Source organism: Temnothorax americanus, unplaced genomic scaffold (genome assembly GCF_048541705.1).
Source record: "Temnothorax americanus isolate GAGA-0224 unplaced genomic scaffold, ASM4854170v1 Scaffold7, whole genome shotgun sequence".
Classification (NCBI taxonomy): domain Eukaryota; kingdom Metazoa; phylum Arthropoda; class Insecta; order Hymenoptera; family Formicidae; genus Temnothorax; species Temnothorax americanus.
This window is the reverse complement of record NW_027509792.1, coordinates 6194723-6216765: the sequence shown is the minus strand read 5'-3', so window position 1 is coordinate 6216765 and position 22043 is coordinate 6194723. Positions and strand designations below refer to the sequence as shown.

General features: G+C 36.6%; 1 protein-coding gene and 1 long non-coding RNA gene across 5 annotated transcripts in view; one reads left to right on the top strand and one right to left on the bottom strand.

Annotated features, from left to right (window-relative positions):
* LOC143905935 (zwei Ig domain protein zig-8) overlaps nucleotides 1-22043 on the top strand; it is a 131089-nt gene that overhangs the window by 10423 nt on the left and 98623 nt on the right. The gene's annotated exons all lie outside the window — the stretch shown is intronic.
* LOC143905938 (uncharacterized) overlaps nucleotides 10735-22043 on the bottom strand; it is a 59069-nt gene continuing 47760 nt past the window's right edge. Inside the window, exons 3-4 of one of the 2 annotated variants that reach the window (XR_013259375.1) lie at nucleotides 12656-12799; nucleotides 10735-12030 (exon numbers count right to left, since the gene is read on the bottom strand). This is a non-coding gene — a long non-coding RNA (uncharacterized LOC143905938). Of the gene's footprint in view, nucleotides 12031-12655; nucleotides 12800-19984; nucleotides 21295-21738; nucleotides 22013-22043 lie in introns of those variants that run through there. The other variant, XR_013259376.1, reaches the window with a different exon arrangement.

The window sequence follows — 22043 nt, the reverse complement described above, 5'->3', positions numbered from 1 at the left end:
ACCGCGAGATTTATCCTCCAGCCCATAATAATATCAGTTATACATAATAATCCGTTACACATTCAGGTTTCTCTTTGACGGAGATGCACTTTGTCGAATTTCATCTATTAGCTAAAGAAGAAGTCTAATCTGCTTATATTCACCATAGAAATATATCAAGATTCATTCCTTCAAAATATGCAAAATAATCGTCGTAATGTCTATTTCAGGAAATTGTGAATAGTTTTTATTAAAATGAAGTAAATTGATAAAATTGGTCTCTGTAATGAAAGAGAAAACGAGCGCAATTAATTACTCTTGCTTCATCGACGACGCGGCTGTCTGTTTCTTATATTTATCGCGCTTCTCATACAATAATTAGCTAACTTCTCTATTCCATTCGCAACTGACAGTAAAGCTTATTGGAATTCACATTGCCACGCGTGTTTGTAAGTTTGTCACAGTTATCCGCTAATACACTTGTTGTTGTATGCGATTCGCTTAGATATTCTCGTAGATCTTCGGAATACAAATGGGCTTGCGGTATGTTGTCTCGAAAGCAAACTGGATAACGGTAATTAGGACGTCTAACTACGAAGGTAACTTCAAGTTCTGATTAAGCATGTATGAAAAATCAGAGAATTTACGGAAATATGTATCTTGCGTGGGGCGGAGCGATTTGACAAGTTAAAATCGTGCCATGTATAGTGGCCGTCATAGTTGTGCGGACACTTCACTGAATGACTTGACTGAAGGAGGTGTCATACGCTATCTGACGGAAAGTTCTGTGAAAACGGATACCTGTGTCACGTATATGTAACCAATCGAACATTTTCGATGGAGTCTACTTGAAAATTGGACGTCCGCACCACATAGAGGCAGACAGGCAACTTTTGCGGGCGAACTCTATACTCGCGCGCGCGGTGAGTCTCGTCGATAGTTTTGATTTCGCGGCACTACGTGGTAACTAGCTGGCAAACGCAGCGACGCCTGCTATACCATACTATACGTACAGATGAAACTTTGAAGGCGTCCTTCGTCAACGTGCAATTTTTCGTTCTCTGTACGCCGAGTTCCTCTATTGCAAGACTATTTTGTAAGACAAACGATTTCCTCAAATCGAAGAAACGTCCGTATCAAAAAGCTTTTCAGTTAAGAATCTTCTGACAAGTTCGTTCTACGCAATCATTTATATATTATATATGTATATCGTTGAAAATATTGTAATGTCACTCGAATGTTAAAGAACAAAGGAATTAATCGTAGTATATCACGAGCATGAAATAAATATATCTTGGAATTTTTAATCTTCGATTATTGCATATTTTTAATAATGCCATGCGTCTAGTAGCGTCTGCGTGTTTTAAGCAAATTCCATCTGATTATACCGAGAACACTCAGGAATATGAAAGAAAGCAAACGCGTGTGCAAATGTTCTTATCATCTGGTATGTTCGCCGCATCGCGAACGGTGCAAGTCGAAAAGAAGCGAACGCAGATCCAATAGTGTCAATTCAGCGATAGGAGGAGTCAGCTGTGAATTCATTTAATGGAACGCAACGCTGCACCGGCACCGGCACCGGCTCGTTGTGTGCACCAGTGTGCATTCGGCTCTCGATCCATGCAGGTGCCGACGTAGCTACTTAGTGAGACCAAATTGCTGAGCAAAGTGACAAAAGCCACGGGTTTGCGCGACAATGGATATATCGATACAATTTCGTTGATTGAACGTCTATTTTGCCTCGAATATTGAAACCGAATACCATACTCGATGCCATAATACAAATTCGCGAATAAATTCACGAGTTAAAAACGTATACCTCATAATTTAGTGATTAAATAATTTTAAAAACTCAAGTAAAATGTCCTCATTCTTCTTCTTCTTCTTCTTCTTCTTCTCTCTCTCTCTCTCTCTCTCTCTCTCTCTCTCTCTGCAAAGCAAAAAAGTTATTATAAATTCGGCCAATACAATCTTTTTCTGTAGAATATTTTGTATATGGCACGTTGTGATAACGGGTATTTGTGTCCTACGCGAGACACAATATGCGGTTACACTAGCGAAAATTACGTAGAGCAAGATACTACGAGTACATAGAAACAAGACTCACACACGCGTATAATATAAGCGCGATGCGCACATTATACGGCTCTAATACTAGAACCCGCCCGACGTGCACGTTCTTTACGCAAAATATGTGCACGCAAGTACTACGGCGCATTATACAATTTGCGCACAGTCCGCAGTAAAACAATGTAGAAACGAGATTTCGTATTACGGTCCGCATATTAATGCCTAATTGTTCTTAGAGCGGACAACGGCCACAAATACGTTTTCCTCATGACTCGTTTCTACCGCAAAACGTAATAATTGTGTCATACATACGTCACGTCCTACACACTGCATAAAGGCATGCGCATGCACATGTGCGTGCACGTACGTTGAACGGTTTCGCCATTTCCGCCACGTGTGAACACTCGAGACTGTAAATATTTTTTAATCTGCAATAAACGCTTCGACGCGAAATACTAAACCGTAAACCACACGAAGCCAGGGAATAACAAGTAGCCTCTCTAATTGGATTAAACATCGGCGTTCGGTAACGGTGAGACGATTAGAGGATAATCGACGCTAGTGCGAGTGTATTCCCTTACCAGATTAGTCGTTAAATAGTGTTAGGCCGTAATTGCCGACACTTATCGTCAGGTGTTGCACCTTGTAATGGTATATAGACTTTTTTATACAGGTAAAATAATGAAATTAATTTCACCTCCTTGCGCAAAATCTTGTTCGTCTGTAAAAGTTTCCTACTTTTGTGCAAAAACTTGAACTTTTCGCGCATTTTTTTATTTTCTCTCTTTCTCTCTCTTCTCTTCTGCTTTTTTTTAATTAAAATAATTTATAAATATATTTAAATAGTAACGAAACTATAGTTCGCGAGACACTCTGTTTAATCAATTGCAATAACGATATATCTCGTCAAATTTATTCGCGCAGGATGCATTACTTAATTTCCGATTGGCTTCCTCATGTAGATACATGATGCTATCGAGTTTGCATACTCAACCTCTCTTCTCTCAACCACTCGTCTCAACTGCTATTACGTACGTATTCTCTCGTTTGTTCTTGTCACATTCCGTACCATTCTATCAACATGACTACTTCTGTATGTTTATCTAAAATTTAACAAAAATTATAACAAATTGTCTAGACAATTAACGTCTATTAAAAATTACTTTATTGACTGCCGAAACTTTTAAAACAAAATTTATACTGCCGCTGTTAGAGTTACCGCGCGTAAAAGTTTTATTATAAAATATTTTGTATCAACCAGAAACAAAGATAACATTTATCACAAAGTTAGGGTTTTCAAGCGGCTGTTTAAATTTGTATCAGTAGCGCTTGGAAAAAGCTCGAATGTTTCTCGTTGCACATAATTGCTCGTTACTATGCAGTATTTTGCTTTACCAATTTATCACGATATCGAGAGGAGGGTTGGCTCTCCCTTCTCTTCAAGGTATTAATCTCCTATCGACTTTTGAAAAGTATGGACGCTCTTACTAGCTATTATAATTATCATGTCAAACCCGCGAAAAGTCCTCGTATATCCCACGTAGCATCACCCCTCTGATGTCGACGCTTTCTACGTCATCTAAACTCTTCACTTTATTAGTTCACTTAACTGCACGCCATTTATCATCTGCGCTTATGTATGTATACGCACATACATACGTAATATCCATGTCAATTTGCGCAAACTTCGTGAATATGCGTGAATGTATATGTCGCGTCACGTTTGCGAACACATATCTTATGTGATACCCCGTCGCAATGGCAATCGGGTTCAATAGGAATGATTGCCCATGTTTAATCTACTTAATCGCAAGTTCCGCCAACTACGTGTTCAGCGTAAGTTTATCATTCCTAGATGTCGATGCTCCGAAATGTGAGCGGCGTAATTTTTGTTAGTGTTAAATTGCACAAGTTACACATACATTTGTAATTACTCGAATTATAGAAGTATAATTTTATAGTGAGTAAAACATACAATTTTTGTCGAATTTACGTGTAGTTTAAAATTCTCCTGTAAAAGATTCCTCAACGAGGGATCTCGTCGTCAACGAGGAGTAGTACAACAGGATAAAATACGGACAGATTTAAGAACCGTTGCGACAAAAGTGTGCAGATCGTCTATCTTCGATCTCTCAAAGTAATGACGGCAAAGTACCGGATAACTCCATTCCGTTATTGCCACTCGAATCCTGCTGCCTCATGAGTGATATTTTTATCGAGATTCTACTCGAATCGTCCTAGCATTCCCATGGTAATAGACGAACTGCTAGCAGGCATCTGCCGTTAGCTTGAAAAGATCGATGAGCATTCAGTGCTCTTGACTGTCCCCGGTCCCGTGGATAACTCCGATCAATCCCAAACGGTGCTTCAACTTTAAATAAGTCGTTAAATAAATCATTAATATCTCAAAATAGATAGCATATTGTAATTTCGTCTTGCGGTCTTATGGCGCGTGACACTGTAATATTGATTTTACTTCAAATCATTGTCAACATTCACGAGTAATGGTGAGACGTTATCCGAAGATCGTCGACAATTTCGCAGTGATTTTTACTGTGATAAAGCGAAGATGGATGCTGCGCGGGGCCAATTAGGGAAACTGGGACGGCGCTGTCATAAAACGGAACTCGTTAAGCAAAAATATTAAATTTTACTTGGAACGGACCCAACGCTAGTATTTGAACCGGTGCCCTCGCAGTATCACCACGCCTACCTATTTCCATTTTGCTCTAGGGCAATTCCACAACGATGAGTTCGACGCATACATCGAGTACGTTTTCCGCTACAGGTGACAATAGTGATACACGGAGAGGACAAGCGCGTATCATCATTTCGCCTTCTATATGTTTCGATAGAAAGTGCATCTTACGTGTCACGATATTGTTTATTAACAAAAGTAAGAAACTTGAAATTTTAATTCACTTTGAAAGTTAAGGTGTCTTTTCACGTTGACGCTCGACGCTCATTTTCAGTAAGCAAAAATCTTCTGAAATAATATCTTTTATTAATATATATATATATATATATATATATATATATATGTCCATAAAATATTATTACTTGAAAGATATTACTTGAAAATAATTAATTAATATTTTACGTATTTCGAAGTCTATGTTTGATTGTACTGGGACGATTATCGACAATTCAGCGACGACGCTGAATATTAAACAAATTCAACTTCATTTCTTTGACGCTAGCGTCAAAGCGAAACCACCACGTTCACCTTGTTGACGCTCATTTTCAGCGTCTCATCGTCAGCTTTTGCTGCTGACAATCTTCACCCGATAGCTGCAAACAGTATAAGGAGACATTTTTTTACACTATCCATATCGCGATCCATTTTTAAGTAGTCGATCTCTTAAGACAATGAGAGATACGCGGAGAGTGCGCGGTAACTGGATTCGTTACTTCAAGCCACGCAAAACCTCAGGAAAGCCTGGAAGCTCGCAATCTCGAGACTACGTGAAACTTGAGGAGTACACACAAACATACTCTGACACACACACATAGGGACGGCTTTCACACACAGCAGACGCTCTCATATATGCCCGCATAAGTATACGTTAGTGCTGAAAGGTTGAGGCGCTACGCGAGTCTGTAGTTGCTCCATACGTGCGCCGCGCATCAAACATTCATTCGGCAGGTAGCACGAAATGGAGTCTCGGCTTCAAGCACGCCGAGTACTCGGTGCCGAGCATTTACCGATCCTTTCGCCAAGTATTTTGCGCTCGCTCGGGATTCACGAGAATCCGGGCCGAGCACTCCGGCAGGAGTCGATCGACCGATCCCTGCTAAGTGGCTTCTATCGGATTCTTACTTATAGTTCTTTTCCCTCGCGTTTTCTATGTAGATGAAAGATGCTCATCTCCACCCCTCGGATATTTAGAAACATTGCACTTTACCGCGCAACGTGTTAATAACGCCCTTATGTATATTTATAACAGAAAAGAATAAAAAGAATACGTGTGCTCCACGAAATGAAATATATGCGCGACGTATTTAATATTTTAAGGCAGTCTATGTAAGTAATACAAGTGCACGGTCGTCATGCGAAATGTATCGTGATTAATAAATGTACGTTATTCATCTTCGGGAAATGTGACTTTCCAGAATTCGATACGTAAAAGAGTAGCGCCCGAGTATTAGAATAATTTATATTATAGTTTCGGCCGCTTCCTCAAGAAGTCTCCCGGAACGCCACAGATACTAACAGCAAGCTCCGAGGCGATAACACGAAGTTCATGTAAGAAATTCATAGAATAAATTTTAACGAATGTTTCCCTTAAAAGATACTACGTATTTCATTAGGTACATCTCATGGAATATACATGTAGTCTAAAGACGGGCATTGAAACAAAGCAAATTAAATAAACAAATTACTCCCTTATCTCCCTCAATCTTCCTAACTTTGCTGGGGATAATAAAGAAGATGTGTGCGCGCGCGCGCGCGCGCAAGTGTCTTGTTATTTAACTCGCTTGATTTTATGAATGCGCAACATTAGAAAATTCGCGTGATTTGACGACTCCAATTCTGATCCACGTTGACTTTATTTTCGATTATTATCTTAAAATACCATTTTAAAAATATCCTCGCGAATATTTATCAAATACAAGTTTACAAATCCGCGACTGCGTGATGTTATTCCGTGGAAAATACGCTCGCGGCGAATCAGTCTCTCCGTCGTGTTGGCAAAGGAACCGAGCGGAATGACACTATTGATGCAAAAATACATCCAATACGTTTAAAATGCGATCCCGATGTTCTTGCATGCACTTTTATTTTACATGCATTTGCCACAGCATATTTCCACATATATCTGTCAAGCGAATTTAACTTGCTTCAAATTTTTATTTAACAAGCAATTTATTTAATAATTTAACCATTTTCCTCGTACATTGCGATATATATTTGCAATATTTTAGTCATTAACGTATAATTTTCAATTGATAAAAATGGAGATTGATGGAAACCGATAAACTATAATATTAATGGAATACCAAAAATTAATATTCTATAAATATAGAATATAGAACAAAAGTGTGCGCCAAGTAAACTTTCAAATATCGTGGGTACATCGCTAGTAAAACTGTCGCAGTGATTTCCATAACGCTTGCAAATTCCGAGACTATATTGCAATCATGGACCGTAACTGACCTAAAAACGCCATGGCGTAGATCCTGCGGCCGTTCGAACACGGAAAATTAAACCTGCAATATATTAATTCTGAGAGTGGCTAGCGACGATATCATCTATTATTTTTTCGTGAATAGAAACATTTAAGTTTCTTTGTTTTTCAGAGCTTCAAGCTTCTTCTTTTCCTTTCGCATTATCGAATGTTTTTTTAATGATCTAACATCTTTGGTCTCTCGCCCGTCATGATAAATCTGATTGTGATAAAAAATAAAAAATAATTATTTAATATTGACACAATAAGTGTGTTACATATGTTGTATATATAAATAAATATTATGTCTATAACTTATTAAGTCATAAACAATATATGTTTACATTATTTATCGGGATTAATTACTTATTAATAATTGTTAATAATACTGATCACAAATTCCTGAAATTGAATACCGCATACTACGTTCGTCTATATAGTTTTTATTTTTTCATAGAGCTCTACCGCATTTAATTGCAAATTTGATAGATATTGATACAAATTATACAGATACGCGCACACATGCCAACTTTTAATAATACATTGTAATGAGAACGTGCTCGCGTCGGTAGAATTTGAATTTTAAATCCATTAGAACGCACCACGAATTTTAATACCAGATTAATAATAAATATCCTAATATATATGCGAGAAAATTATTATTATTATAACGTTGTAATTATTATTCACTGTAGAGTGTTACGTCATATATTGCCCTGACGGCTCTACTTAATATTATTGCAATCGTTTATAATTGATTCGATTACATTTATATCGGCAGATGAAGAGAATTTTCATGTAAATTATCGACGAAACGTATATACATGGTACCGCAAATATAATAAATAAAGATGCTAATAAACTTAAAATATCTAACAAAAACAACCAACAAAGATTTTTTGTGAATTTTTTTCAAAATAAGCCTTTAGAATTTGCGTCAATAATTCAATATATATTATATTTCCACGTGTCATGATAAACTTTTTTTAAGATATAATTTCCCTATATATATAATCTCTCCCCTATATCTCTTAATAAGATTACGTACCGTATGAATATCATAAGAAGATAGTTTCCTGGAGATCGATCGATAACCAACATAAAGCACTTCTAGTGAGCCGCGGCGGTCTCGTTAATGAGTTTACACTCACGTGTTGTCTACCCGTTATTTCATTATGCAATCATATAATTCGTAAAGCGTTTTAGTAGCTCTCCACTAATCAGATTTCGTGCTGCTCAAAAGAGCTGCCGCATGAAACGTAACAGAATAATATCGAGAATCGAGACAGAAAATACTCGAATCCACACAGAAACAATTGAAGTTGAAAAATCATGTTTTAGTAATTTCATATTGAAACATCGTTGATCTTAAAATAACGTTCGTTGTCAGAATTGCAAGTTATGTTAGTTAAGGAGGCGAGATTGCAATTAATATGCAAATATAATAGGTGCACAAGAGTGCTCCACTTTACGCGTTGCAATCAAAATCTATATCTATCTCTATACTATATATAGGCGGATGAATACATGACGCGTCTACTAATGCGCCAGCCACAGTTCGCATATACATATATCACTATAATCTGCCCGCCATTTAGACAATTGCCATCAATTATGTCGTTGCAATCGATACGATCGACGCACTAGATGGCGTTTAATTCAAGATTGAGACAGAATTAGATCCTTCACAAAAAGATATTGCGACAAACAATTGAATTGGACATTGACTTCCGCGCGCGCGCGTTTCTACTTTATATAAGAAATGAAATAAGGAAGAAACAGAACGTATATTGTCTTCAACTCGCGTTTCATACTGCGTAGCAGCGATATCGCGGCAGCTAGCCAGTCGTCCTGCAGCTTTTAAAACAGCTTATGAATAATCCCGTAATGCAAATGTCATTGTTTACTATGCCGTACGAATGGTCGTCCGCTATACGTTACGTGAATTAATTGGGACGACAAATCAAGTTGGACGCGGAAGAAAAGAAGGCGGAGGAGTGGGACGAGATAATGTTAAGAAAAAGATAGAGCGGAACTTGGATGCGGCTAGGTCTCCATTTTAATATACAAAAGTGCACGCTTTCCATGCGCTATTGCGAGTAACCGGACTTCCGGGGATATTACCTCGGTGAAGAAAGCGACTCGCTACAGATGTTTATTACTTGTTCGTTGTTCGAACACCGCGAGCCGTAATTATAATAATGCGCATGAAATGATTGCTGTGACTTAACCGCGTGACCTATCAGATCCGACGAAAGGTTCAGCGGGAAAGTTGCGGTAACGTCATAGTCGTTGCCTTCGCCACGTAACCATAAATTAATGCGACGCAAATGTGAGGATAATCAGAGAGTTTCGCAATTAACACGTGCAGGCACGTGGAATCTAGTTAACGCGCGGTTAACATCATGGAGGTTTGTAATCAATGACAACCGTCACGCTCTGCCCGTTTCACCCGCAACCGCTGTGAACCGTCTTCTATACCTCTATCTATCTTCCGCAAATGTAAGTGCAGCATTTCAGTACTTCACGAACCACAACAACTTCCTCGTCCTGAAAATAACGATCAAAGTTTGAAATAGACTCGGCATCTTTTTAACGAAAAGTATGTACGCGCAAAATAATCCATCTTAAAAACTTCAAACGCTTATTCAAGACGGTAATTAAAAACGGAAATTGTTTTCGACAAGGAAGTCATTTTCTGTCAATAGCGTTTTTACCCTGCTTAATTGCTCGTGTTATACCATTACATAAGCAAAACATCGCAGCTCGCTGATTCGCTTTATTAACGGCTTATTGCCCATCGCCATTCAACCGTTCAGATTGGACTAACACAATTTCGAGATACATTAACTCTTATTCAGAGCGAGTAAATGTTTAGAGCAAAACATGCGCCGCGCTCTTCAATGCGCGTCATCAGTTGTCACAGTTGTATCTAAAATTCGGATAATATTTCATGGCAAAAGTCATTACGATACTGATATGCAGTATTAAGCTTAATACTATCCTAATATATGATATAATGAGTTAATTCGTGCTACTCAACTCGATACACTGTAAAATAATCCTTCTCAATTGACACTGAACGCTACCCACTTATCCATCAGCCGAACATAGCACAGTCGTTTTAAACACACACATATATATAATATATACACATATATATGAATACATGTATATACACCATATATCTGTTTATCCGTATTAAGCCTCTATCTGCCTATTTGAATGTTGGCTCTACATACGCATATAATCCATCCCTTTGAAACTAAATTCGCTCAGCGAGTTTGTCATAAACATAATCATTGCATCAGGAGCACGAGTCGATAATATAATTATACGCAATTGTTAATAGATCTGATTCGTTCACTGACAGGCTAATAGCATCTGATTGCACAAGCGTCTAATATCACTTTATCAGTGCACCGCACTTAAGAATAAAATTCTTGCGTTACTTTATTTTAAATAAATAAAATTAGCTGTCATTGTAAAATTTAAATCAATACGATTTTTAATGCATAGCTACAAAATTATAATTAGATTGAGAGATAAAAATGCTCATTTTGCAGAGAACAATCTACCTTTCATGAATCGTAAAAGCTCGATATATAAATTTTCATGAAAGTGGCAAGTGCTAAATTTCTTTTGTACAAACGTCATGAACAATTAGATCGAACATTGATCGCTAGTGCGGATCTGTCAGACACGAATAACGAATAATTGAGATGAAAACGCTGTCACTGTGAATGACATCACGATCGTGAGACTGGATGTCATGTCACTACAGCATATTGCAATATGTGAAAAATATGAATACATACGCTGGGAAAAAATGCAAAAAAGACAAATATTGTCGCTTGTGTTAAAATATTTTTGCGATTTTAGTTAATTGCAACAACCACGTACATACATATATTATATGTGTTGCACGTGCATACAAACTTTTTTTACAACTTTGAAATACGATCAGAAATTTAATTGCACTATACGCGGATAATCTTCACGTCAAATTTATATTATCTTCGTGCGTTTATTTCAATTCCTATAATGTATCATATAACAGTAACTACGTATAATCGTGAAATTTATTTCATTCCGGCAGCATATGGAGTTACAATTTTGCTCATCAGGAGGAGAAATATTTAGATGCTTATATGAACAAATGAGTGTCAGAGCTCTAAAAAATTAATAAGTTTAATTATCTCTGTTGCTTTATCCTTACACAGCAACATCAATCGTACATGTTGAAGATTTAAACAAAAACGTGAGCTTTATACGAGCAGTGAAAAAATCATACTGTAAAAAGTCTAAAGCTTGGTTGAATTCTGACATCGTAAGCAATTCCTCATCGGTTCTCGAAAACTCCCTAGAAATGAGATAGCAAAACTCGTTCAACTTATAATTGGATCTTTGCGATCAGACAAAGTACAAATCAGGCAGTATACAGCTGGCACCCCGCGTTAACAATGAGATGACAGATAGATATAGATTCGATTTGTCGGCGCTTAAAGAACTATTCATAACTTTAAACGATTCCTCCTTCCTCCTCTCTCTCTCTCTCTCTCTCTCTCTCTCTCTCTCTCTCTCTCTCTCTCTCTCTCTTTCTCTCTCTCTCTCTATTTTCGCTACCTTTCCTGTGACCGCTTCGCGGTCCCTTCCTTTTCACCATCGTTGGCGCTGTTATACCCGTCGAAACTTTCCCTAAACTTCGTAAGCCTTTTGAATCGTCGAAATCTCGAAACTCGCCGTACTGTTTCCAACCTCTCGCCGTCGTTGATCGTCGTCGTAGTTTTATCGAAATCCGCGAACGACAGAACTGTGAGAACCGCAGGAAAAGCAATGTTGAGACAACTACCTCAATGCGGTTTAATAGTCAAGTCTTTTATGAAGTGCCAACCCGGCACATTTTACTCCTAAATAGTTTCCATCGCGAGAGACGAAGTGAATTAAATTGAAGTATTTTGAAGTATTTTGAAAATTCTGTTAAACTCTATTATTTGAAATTCGTTCGCGCTTTATCGATTGCGCGCACGCGTATATGTGTGATTGTAACTGTTCCGTGTGTATGCGCAAAAGAGAGTATCGACAGTATATAGAAACTGTATCCGATTTTATACTGCCAAATGTTCATATCACTGGTGAAAGATATCTATATATACAAAATGTTGTACTTTCTACATAAATTTCGTTAGCTTGTACGGATAAATGAGTTTTATCAATAATATGTAGCTTCAGCTTTATTTCCAAAAAACTATAGGAAAGTATTGATTGCCGAGTCGCGGAGTCTAGGTCGACTGCGATTTGCCAACAGTTGGCGATCGGCCAAAACCGTTTCCATAGACAAATGTCCATTCAGCCACGAGAATGGTAAGCCTGTTTATCTATTGCTTTCTTTATTAAGTTTTACGTCTTAAAACCGAAAATCAGTCACGTATACATACCATCTTTGTTCAGTACCGCTATACGGGATTTTCTACGGTTTTTAAAATCTCTTTGTAACGCACGAGAAGAGAGTTTGCCGTCCTCTTTTTCTTCGCTTTAGGTGCCAACATTTTCCGAGCGGAACAATTCCACACCTAACTCCGCTGTAAAAACAGTATTGTGCAGACTTCCGTTACGGCGGGCGCTATCACATATATATATTTCAAACTAGAAATTTTTATATTATTTACTCGCAAACACGGGATACTTCTTTAAAATCCCTCTTCCTCGTCGCATTCGTAATCTACGTTCGAGCCGAGAACTCGAGACCATTCATGGAAAAACGAACTTTTTAAATCACGGTAGTTGAAAATGCTCGCGAGTACCATTTAGCGTTTTATTGTTTAAGTTTACATCGTTTATAGTTATGATCTAGATAACGCCTTAATTTAAAGACTAGCATAAAAAGTATGGCTATGCAAAATCACGAGAAAAAAGTTAGAAATGAAACTTTTTAAAAGGAAAAAGTTGCAAGGCGAGATTGTTTCAAATACTTCTATTCTAAACGAACGTCTGGAAGAGAACGATATTCACACTCCTATGTAAAGAATAATTGAACAAGTGATGAAGAAAGAAAGAACTGAGAAACACGCTCCTTATGGTTATGAAGAAATTTCGAGAATAGGACGGGAAGAATGGTGAGACACCAAACAAGGATGATCACAGGGTGCGGTCGCTGCGGTTGTGCAAAAGGAGTCAACGAAGGGTATATGGCTGACTTTATCGAAACCTCAGATTTATGACGCCAGCAGAGCAAGCGAGAGACATCGAACAAAGTTGTGCCCTGGACGAAGAAAGAGAAACTGCATCTCTCGCCGTGCCTTTTGTTCTCGTTTCTGCTCTCAATACAACCTGGCGTGTCACACGCGTTATATCTTTTTTTAGACTGGGTTAAGCATATACATAGCTGCAAAGTGTATACAGCGACAAAGAGAAACAGCGACCGAATCTCTCAAACTCATTCCTTTTACGGTTTTATTCACTTTGTTATGCGTATGCGGACTTTCGTGACGCGATACGCGTGCTTATTGCGACAATACCGCGTGGTATTTCCACAGGAGAGTGCTAAATTATATATATATATATATATATATATATATATATATACATATATATTATATATATAATGTCGCATTATATATAGTGCGTTTTGCAAAGATTCTTCGCATGTAAGCATTCAATTTAGCTAATATAATCTCCAAGTCGTACAGACGCCTATAGAATATATAGAAACTGAATAACATTGGTAAAATTACATCAGAAGAAAATGCCGAAGATAAAGAAAAAAGTATATGTCATTATTTTTATCGTTTGCCAAAATGTTAAGTAAAGCCGTGCAAACATATCTTAAGATAAAATAAACTATATAGTTCTTTTAATTCACTCGCGTGTAAATCAAGATGCAGTCATGTTTGCGCAAGCACTTTAAACGAGGAATTACCTAAGCACTGACAAAGAACTTTATTCCTTCATCAAGATCTACAGAGCGACTCGAGAACTCATCGAGAACTGTATTGTACTGGGAATCTTGCATGGAACGAAAAGAGATCAATCGAACGTGAGCGAAATATCTGATTCCTCGACTTTCATTACTCGCCACAGGCTATCCCCCGCAGATCGCGCGTGGAATAAAGAAAAATCGAAGAGAAAGGTCTCTCGTCGCGTCCTTGCGACCAACCGCATCTCCTTTCTGAACTCGTCGTCCGATAATTGATGTCGTCGTCGTCATCCTTTCCGAATTTCTCATGGGACGGTGTCGTGTCACGCATTTTTTGTTCACCAACACGATTTGCACTGTTTGGTTATCTAAGCAGATCGACCATTTCCAACCTACTTTGTGTCAAATACCTTAAAATGTGTACTCACTATACCTTCAGCACTATACCTTGTGCAACCATTCTATATCTATTAAATTTAATTTTAATATTGTCTATTTGTTGGCGAATTTTAACGATAAATTTGATTTTTAATTTATTTCTTATAGTAATTTTATTGTTAATTTTTAATCACGCGATCTGACAGAGTTGTCTCTCTTCATATAGGAAATTTTACATATTTAAAAATAATGGCCATGTCAGTTTTTATCCCGTTTGACATCTGTCCCAGTTTTGTTTCAGAGATTTGGATTAACATATGAATGAATAGGTATAAAATATTCTGCGTTGAAAATTTTTTCATATATATTGAATAAAACTGTGCACTAACATTCCCCTGACGCGATAATCAGAGATGTATGTACAGTACAAAACGATGCTGGTATAGCCAAAGGCGCAATTTCGCCAAGAAAGAACGGCAATCGCGCAACTGATCATCTTGCTCGCACTCGAAAGCTTTTTCCACTTTTCTCTCTACTTTATTTTCAACGGCCAAAGATCGTGCGCGCGATTTATGTACACGTCCTTCGAGAGATGTACAAACGACGTCGTTTATTTAAACGCTCGGAAAGATTACACGGCTCGTGTTCTCGAATCCTTTCTACGCCCGACCGATCCGTCTTCGTCTGATTTCTACACGTTTTAGCAACCCCCTCTTCAAGCCACTTCGTTCTTGCATATGAGGTAACTCCGGCTTGACTAATTTCAATTTTAATGTTCGCAATCGCGCGAGGGAAGGGAGATCGTGGAGCGCGCTTTGAGATTTGATTTCAAACTCTTAAGATGGCTACTCGACATCGGCTGGCAAACTTGAACTTTCCATTTGCTTTTACATCGAAATTTAATGCGTCAGAGCCATTTTACTTTATGCTTGTGTCTCGCGTTCATACTGACACAATTTAATTTAGCGATTATAAAGCAGCTCCTTGTCACTTTGCCTGAGGTAGATAATTCATGTCGCAAGTAATTCGTGGAATTTTTAATAAGCTCTTCATGAAAGAAATCGCATTTTGCCCATTGTCATTGTATAAATACTTACAAGAATGCAAGTTTTGTTTATCACAACGTTGTACGACAATTATGCGAAAATATATACCGAGCTTGAGAAAAGCTTGAAAATATCAATTGAGTTGTGGAACCTAATACTTTTACATAGAATATAAAAATAATTTGTTTCATATATGAAAACGTTTCAGTTACTTGAATTAAATTACTTTTGTATAAACATAGTTACATCTTCAACTATTATCTTCTGCTATTTTGCATTTTCATTAAAATCCTCTCGCTTTTTTTCTCTATTCGCTATTAATCATAAATATAATGTAAATAAAAAAAATAAAAATTGGTCAATAAAAATTATTATTATATGTTTTAACATTTAAATACAATTTTATTTATCTCTCGCAATGATAACGAGAGATAAGTATTCAGAAACTAGGTTGAAGCTATTGCTTTTTAGTGAAGACCGCATGATGGAACGAATGCCAATTTGAATCTGAGAATCTCACCATTAGGTGAGGAGTAACGAAAAAGTCTTACGATATTTGTGTATCAACTTGAAAGCTTTTACGAAGCACGAAGAATCTAAAACTTTCTTGAGCTTCTACAGAAGGATTCGTAGAATTTATAATACTTAACATCCTCCTTTCGCGTAAGTTTGCAAAATCTATCTCGGACTCATTCTCCGTACACGTCAATAAGAAACAATAAACAAACTTCCTAATTAACTTCTTTACTAATAATTTTTTAAATATCTTAAATTATTGAATAAATTGAACGAGGCATAAAGAAATTTTGCAATTTTACATTTTAAATATAACAACCGATTCAGATTCATCCATGTATCAAAGACAAGATAAAATATAGCTTTACGTACTATTGTCATTATTTAACACAAATAAATATGTACACTAAAAAAAAAATATTTTTTCACATAGTACCAATGGCTTATTTACTTAATATAATCACATATATATATATATATATATATATATATTTAGAAAATTAAAATAAATAATAATTAAATTATTATAAAATAATAATTTACTTAAATTAAGTAAAAATATCTAATTCTAAATATATATGTGATTATATTAAGTAAATAAGCCATTAGTACTATGTGAGAAAATCTTTTCTTAGATCTAAGTAATTTTTTTTCCCAGTGTAATAGAAAGCATCAAGTTTTTCGACGTTATAAAAACTTTTTACGCACTTCTGATTTTTAAGTGCAGTTACTTGACTCTTCCGCGTGAAGCGACCGAAGGCAAAACTTCCTCTTTTATATCTGCGCAATGCTGATGCACCGTAAATAGCTCATCTCGAAACGATTTTCTTGATTAAGATCGAACGGCGCACGAGTCGGCGGGCAATGCGCTACTTTACGGCGATCGGTCCTATTCGGCCGCAAACTTCCGTACTCAATTAAAAGTTATAAATGAGACTGCCCCTCTGTAAGCTCACTTCTTCGTTCGGAAGAGCATGCACCTGCTCCTCTGCCTGACCCGTGATCTAGCTAACCGTGCAGGACACTAAAAGCAGGCTAACTCCATTCGCGCGCATCTCGAAGTATTCTTTGTGAAACTCGGATAAACTAGGAATGCAATTAAAATGGAACTTTGTCGATAGTACAAAATTTGAAATTCGCAGGTCAAACTTATAATAAAAATTCGCCGAACCATTAATGATTTGTTATTAACGTAAAATGTGAGTGAAAATCTTCCACTTTATATTTCTGGATTGATTGATTGTCATAATTTAATCCAATAATAAAATTTATTTTTCAATCTTGTGTGTGTGTGTGTGTGTGTGTGTGCGTGTGTGTGTGACGGAATCAAATCTATCTTATTAAAGTTGTTATGTTATTCGAACAAACGTCGGCAAGAACAAGCAAAAACTAATGGAATTTAAATATCGATGCGATGGTCACGAGTCTTTCTTTTGGGTGCCTGTTCTTTTTAGAAGGAAATGGATAAATATCCCGGAAGAGATACATAATAAGATGACGTATTTATTGCATAAATACGTCGTGAGAATACAACACGGTTGATAGTGCGTAAGTTAATGTTATATTGATCTTCAATAACTAATACAATACATAATTATACGTCGGACGTTTTCGGCTCTGCTTTGGGCCATCATCGACGATGCGGTAACAGTTAAATCAAAATAATCTCGTGTTCTCCGGCGAGAAATAAAAGTGGACTTCAAGATTTGGTGGTCTAAAAATAGTGTTATTTTCATTTTCCGAAGAAATCCAAGTAAAATTGACTAATGATCATAGTTCATAATGTGATCGAAATAGAAATAGAAATGACATTTAGAACTTAACCAATGGAGAACGTAAATTATTTATTTGACTTAACTGTTACCGCATCACTGATAATGACTCAAATCGAAACGTTCGATGTATAATTATGTATCCTATTAAAGATCAATATAACGTTAACTTATACATACTGTCAACCGCCCTGTAGTCTCAACGCCTTTTTTACTTATTATAATTTCATTATCGAGAGTCCCCCCTTTGTTATTTATTCACTTATTGAAATATGTAAGTAAATAATTCAAATAAAAAAAATTACTATTAATCTAACTATGATCGGAAATCAATTATCTTGTAGTATTCCGAACAAAGTCGTTAATAATAAAGCTATTAACAGTTTATTAGGTTAATTAGACGAAGAAAATGTTAGAAACAGTTTCAGAAAAGCACGACTTTATCAGCATACTTTATACCATAAAAACATTGAGATATTGTGTGTAATGCAAAAATGTAAGTAAAAATTAGCCAGTGAAAATATGTAAGCGGCCATACTGAAGTACAGCGCATGTAGGTATGGCAATGAAAGCGGAACTCGTTATTAACTCACGGCAACGCGGCCGGGGAAAAAGGCAGGGGGTTGGCCTAATGAAATATTAACGACTTGGACGATACAGGTTTCCGCGGAATTTAAGCGACATAATAAACGTTCCCCGCTTGCGTAACTATCTGCTGGCCATTACTTTTTACCCATGGCCCCATTCCACTCTAGATTGCATTAAAAAGGGTTCTTGCGCACGTAGCGTTGTATTTTCCTCATCCCAAAGTAGCTGCTATGGCTTCCTTCTCGACTTTTTCAAAGCTCTAGCCGACCCCCTCCCCTTTCCTTTCTATACGTGATAAAACTGGGCAGCGTGATAATACGCTCCGTAAATTTACGCTAAACGGATTTTCACCGCCTCGACGCGATGTCACAGATATGTACGACTAGCGTTCTGTAATCTTGAACAGAAATTTACCGCAAACGCTTAAGGGCCGTTTATTCTCGCGATTAACACGTTATTATCTCAAGGATCTAGTGGCTAGTTGTAAGGCACATATTGCATTCTATCTTTTTCCTTCACAGAGAATCTACAAAATTATACATAATTCTGTTTCATGAGATTAGAACAGCTAAGTGTGTAAACAGCGAAGTGGCCAAGTATCCCGTTAATGTTTCAGAATTATGTTCATAATTAATATTCCTTGTTATTGCTTACAGAATAATGAGAAAACTATATTGCCTATTTTGACAATATATTTAAATTATACTACGCATTGTGTGTGTTAAGAAAAGCAATTTCATTGATACTATTGTACCGCGAACAAAGGATAAACTACGTGAAACCTTGGCTACGAACGGACAGTAATAAGGTCATTGTAATAAATCAAGTAAGCGGTTTCCAAGCAAATGCCAAGCCGATCTCAGCAATGCTAGGCACATCGAATATAAATCTCGAAAGATTTATCCAGCGATTCCCTCGAACATCGTACAAAAAAGCAGGGACGGCGCGGCGTCGCCACACATCGAAAGATTCTACTTTCTATTATGTCGATTGGAGACAAGCCAGTTATATAAATAGCTAATTCTGAAGTATGTGCATACATGAAACATACATGTGATTAATATCGAATGTGCTACTTTTTTTTATATTTTGAAAACTATGAAGAGTGTTATAAAAATTGCAGAAAGATCTTCAATTCGTATTAAAAATTATTAAATATATATAAAATATAAATATGTAATATATATAATATGACGTACCTATACACATAAAACTTCTTAATTTTATCTGTAATATAATTTTTAGTGATATACATGTGATATACACGAGAAAACTTTTTCAGCTAAATTCTTTTTCGAACTCGTTGATATAGATTCTAGTAGTGCATACGGCTAAATTGCACAAAATGTTCGTAAAATTTTATCTACGTTATAAAAACCCATTCTACACAAATTTTTTATCAGCGAGCAATTTTATTAATCGTATAATAGATTAACTTTTTTCCAATAAGCATGAACAAATTAAAAAAGATGATCCAATTTATTAAATGACTTTTATAAAGATTTGAAAAATCGTGAAAAAATCTAAATCAAATATATGTACAGTGGATGATCTCTAGCTAGATACGCTTCGTGAAATCATGTTCGAATACCATGTTGATATAAACATTCTAGTTATATGATTAAAAAATAACTTTTATCTGATTAAAAGACCGACGTCATACGTCGCTATAATCGAGTAAATCTCAACTGGTTATACGTTATACAAACATGGCACAAATCAAATATTAATAAATGTTGAACTATTAATACTTTATATTCTTATATCCTATGTGCCAGTTATATACATTTATAATTATTAAAATTGGGGAAATGTTTTGGATATTATAGCTCGTCGGTATATTATTTTCACGTGTGCTTACAGGTCACTTATCCACACATTGAGATGACATAAAAGCAATCCGATAAAAACCCGATGAAAATCATGTCGGAGTGAAACATTTTATCGGCGCAATCTATACGTCAATCAAAAAATATGATAACCTAACATCACGTCGCAATAGAGAATAATATGTAATGTATTTTCTTTCGAAACGTTGAACGTATATACATCAAACAGTTAACGTTCCCTTTGTTTTACAAACTACAAAACCGATACACAAATTAATACATTTTTCTGTAGAGTATTATATATCAAGTCAAAGTTCATTTAGTATGCAATAAATTAATGCAAAACCATCAATTATATATTACGTGTGTCAAATAAATTTTCCGCGAATTAACAAAGCAATTTCTTTCGACAAAACTTGGATATAACCATTTGAAATCCATTATTTAAACAAAAAGTGTATAGTATCAACTTTTCAAATTTTACCGTTTAGTCATCATCTTTTATCTATCCGTAAATATCTTATTGTGCCCGCTTGCGTATATTTTGTATTTTTTTAACGTATATAATATTCATGCGAGAGACATATTCAAAGTAAATCTTATTTATTCATCGGATACATTATACCATTCTACGTAATATTAAATTTAATATGCATCGCGCACGCTGTATACCTTCATCTACGGATTTCATACGCGAGCGTGTGGATCCGCGAATAATGTGTCTACCGTTGACGCGAAAGCTTTTACGCGACTTTATATCGCTATGAATCCGGCGGTCAAAAATTTTTTTTCACCGACGTTCTATTTCACTCTGTGTATAATAAATTGATGCTGCATCCGAAAATGGGGAAACAGCGGAATCACGGCCGTGCCGTAATTCACAGGTGACCCTCGCAACACCGACGCACCGACGCGAACTCGAGCGCGTTTTACAATTACACTCACAATCACAATGACCTCTCTCGCATCCTCGTTGCCGCTCCTATACCGTACATACACTGCCATCGACACCTCAATCCGCCACCTTCTCATCTAAAATCGAAGAGAATTAATGTAAATGACGCGACCCATAAATTTCGTGCGACAACCGCTTATTAACGCGCGATACGCCAGCGAGCATGCCGTATAAGATAATGCGTCGCTCATATCGGAATTAATCAGATTTTATACCTTTATACCCTTATACGCTCTTTATATGTTTAATCAGATTTTAATCCTCTTTAAAATTATACGAAAAATGTATGAAAATTATGAACAATTTTATTGTAAAAAGTTTTCGTCATGCACACTCACGGAACATTTTAAAAATGGTTCATTTCTCCGGTTACTCAGAAAATAGAGAATGGAAAATTCATACTGCATCCAAAATCAAAATATCTGCTCATGCTATTCATCATAATCGCATAAAGATCCGAAAAATATGGCGCCAGCAGCCATGAAGTTATGCCTGTTCAAATTCCTAGGTCAAAATATCACCTGGTAGACATATATGACGAGGAAGCGGTCTTTATCTCGACGTCTAACAGGAAATAATAGATCGACGAAAGCTATCTGTGTACGAGCACAGGCTACACGATCCTTCTTCCCAGAGTGCCGTAGATCTCTCTATTCAATTTATCGACACCTTCAATCGAGTTCGAGGCATCTGCTTCGTAGACGACGTCGATGACTCTTCGATACCTCTCTTCCTCTCTCAAACGAATCGACCGACACACCAGACGGCACTTCGACCCCTCCGCTTCTTCACTACCTGCACGGCCATCGATACTCCATTAAACTTC